Here is a 3095-nt window from a genome sequence, read left to right as displayed (position 1 = left end):
AAATTATTTTGGGCCGGTGGCAATACTCTCGGTCAAATTAACGAAAAATATTACCCATTACAACAATGTTAAAACAAGCCCACAATACGCTTCAACAGTCGTGACGTCACTTCCCTCGTAATGACGCATGGTAACTTAGTAACTGGCCCTAAAATATCCGAACAATGGCAGACGCCCTTAATAAATATTTCTCCGACGAGCATAAAAGCGTATCCAGAGGAAACAAAATTATAAATCTGATCATGTTTTGACTTTTACACATTCTGATCACAAGACATATGAAAAGGTCTAGCCAGCATGAAGAATAAAAAGTACCAATTTTCTTTGTTTAGAACCATTATGGCAGCCGTTGCCGTTATCAGACACGCTACTTGCATTCCTTTATGAGACCTGAAAATGTGTATGTATAAGTTGATCAAAACCATATTATAGTTGCAAGCTGATCTTTTACATTTTGACCAGAAAATTTTCACGTAAAATATCAATCGATTACGATGACCCCCTAAATGGGCGTATAGTCGCAAGTCTTTTAACAGAGGTTAAGAAGAAGAAATAGAAGAAGAAGAAGAAGAAGAAGAAGAAGAGGAAGAGGAGGAGGAGGACGTAGTGTTGGTGATAGTGGTGGTGGCGGCAGTGTTTGTGACAAAGACGAAATCGAAAAGGAAGAGATGAAAATTTCGATCGAAAAGCTTCAAACCTGAAACTTCAAATAATTAAGAGGAGGAGGAGGAGGAGGAGAAGAAGAAGGAGGAGGAGGTGGAGGAGGAGGTGGAGGAGGAGGAGGTGGAGGAGGTGGAGGAGGGGGGGGAGGAGGAGGGGAGGAGGAGGAGGGGAGGAGGAGGGAGGAGGAGGAGGGGAGGGAGGGAGGAGGAGGAGGTAGGAGGAGGTGGAGGAGGAGGAGGAGGAGGTGGAGGAGGAAGAGGAGGAGGAGGAGGGGAAAGAGGTGGTGGGGGTGGCGAGGGTGGTTGTTACAACGACGACAATGATGACGATAATGCAGAAGAGAAGATAAATAAATATTGAAAAGGAAGTAAAATAAGGAGATGAAGTAAGGACGGGAGGAAAAGGAGAATGAAAAAAAAAAAAAGAAAGGGTGGAGGTGGAGTGAAAAGAAAAAACTGATTGACACAAAATTCATCAAAGCGAACCTTGTTTTCTGTTTTGTTTCGTCTCTGTTTTGTTTCGTTTCTCTTTTGTTTGTTTGGTTGGTTTTGTTTTGTTTTTTGTTTGTTTTTTTTTTAGGGTTTTTCCCCCTTTGTTTAGCTTTTTTCTTTTTCATTTTTGATTTTTTTTTTTTTTTGGCGGGGGGAGGGGGGAGGGGTCTTTTTCTTTTGTTTGACTGTTTGATTCACTGTATGTTTGTTTTAGGGTTTTTCCTTATATCTAAAAAAAAGTACTCTCTATTACTTTGGTTACTCTTTTTACTAAATCAAAACAAAATTCCTAACGCGCAATCTATCTCAATCAACCTTTTATTCAACAACAACAAAAATTATATGTGACATTTCAAAAGACATACCTGGTTTTGTTTGGGGATTTGTTTCCCCAAGGAAACAAAAGCACAGTACATAAATAATTATCCAGAAAATAAAATCCCATGAAAATAAGATACACACTTCAATCTTCGAGTGTCACTTTAAACTGCTGCTCCTGTGTATCCACGTACTAAATAATAATAATAATAATACTTTCCTACGAATGTGCTTCATCATTGACACTCAAAGGGAATGTTAAATGTAGACTTCGAACTAACAATGATTCTCTACATGGATTAAGTTTTCCTTTTGAACTAGAACTAGATAAAAACGGAGACGGATAATAGAAACAGTGTGTTACATTTGCTCGGTTGGGTTTCAATTGAAAGTTAGATAAATGGTGTGCTGGAAATAAGAAATAACTTGAATGGGTCGTTAATTTTGAACCTCCGGTATTTCATTTAATTTGCATGTTTACATTATTGATTGTGAATGATAATAATGTGTTACTGTGACCCGCCTCCGCCGATGTCTGGTTTTATAATGGGTGAATCCGATACGTTCAAAAAATGGGCATAACTGGTTAACTCACTCCACCCTTCTTCTTCTTCTTCTAGGTTCCATGCCTGGTCCAGGCTTCGGATACTGCATGAATTATCTCTCTCCATTCCTCCCTGTCTCTTGCTTTTTCAAACAGCTCTTGGATTGTTAGGTTGGTGAAGCCCGTCAGTTGGTCTATGAGTGTTTTTCTTTGTCTCCCCCGGGCGCGTTTACCAGGTATTTTTCCACAACTTGCCAGGTATTCATTCTTATCTTTCCTTACTCAACCCTAACACCGACTATATCCGTAGTTTACCCGGGGTTACTTTTACACCAGGCCTATTTATTATATTATGTTTCTGAGACCAATTATAGGCGTAGTATCAAAGCTAATGTTTTTAGTTTTTGCATGTTACTGATAGTTGAATAAAACGATGTACATGCTCATTTTTAATACATTTTTTTTTCCAATTTAAAAAAGTAGCAAAAATCTCTAGGATTGAGTGAGTTAACCGCCGTACTCTGGAAAAACACGTATTTAAAAATTTGGCTGGAAAAACACGTATTTAAAAATTTGGCTGGAAAACCCGTACTTCAAATTATATCGATCGATTTAAATGACCTTCATCTTGACAAAAACTCTCACACCTGGGATGGCAAAAAACAATAACAAAGACCTGAGTGACGTCATCTTCAAACTATCTATAAATGTTTTCTTCTTTTTTTTTTTGGATTTTTAAAGTAATGTATTTATGTTTTTATTGTTTTTGTTGTAGGCTGAAGAAGGTTTTTGATCCCGAAACTATCCATGATTTGTGTTTTTGTTATTATTTGAAGCTGTTATTGCTATATTTATTTTTGTTCATTATTTTTTACATATTTTGATCTACGGGTATAATTTTTTAGTATTAGGATTACTTTGATTTGATACCAATAAGTAAAAGTATGTCACCACAATATAGATAGAATGAAGATGACGTCACTCAGGTCTTTGTTATTGTTTTTTGCCACGTCCACGTTCTTGGGGAATTCTCACTAAACTGTATTAACCAGACTATAAATAGTTCGAAGATGACGTCA

At 37.3% G+C, this 3095-nt stretch overlaps 1 protein-coding gene across 1 annotated transcript in view; it reads right to left on the bottom strand.

Moving 5' to 3' along the window:
• LOC144963337 (uncharacterized) overlaps positions 1-1988 on the bottom strand; it is a 247965-nt gene extending 245977 nt beyond the window's left edge. Inside the window, exon 1 of the mRNA XM_078897275.1 lies at positions 1520-1988. The gene's annotated coding sequence lies outside the window, so the exon portion shown is untranslated. The remainder of the gene's footprint in view (positions 1-1519) is intronic.
• Between the last annotated feature and the right edge of the window lie 1107 nt (positions 1989-3095).

Source organism: Berghia stephanieae, chromosome 1 (genome assembly GCF_034508935.2).
Source record: "Berghia stephanieae isolate SIO BIC M18660-M18661 chromosome 1, UCSD_Bste_1.3, whole genome shotgun sequence".
Lineage (NCBI taxonomy): Eukaryota > Metazoa > Mollusca > Gastropoda > Nudibranchia > Aeolidiidae > Berghia > Berghia stephanieae.
Note: the sequence above shows the minus strand (reverse complement) of the source record. Positions and strands in the feature narration are given on the sequence as shown.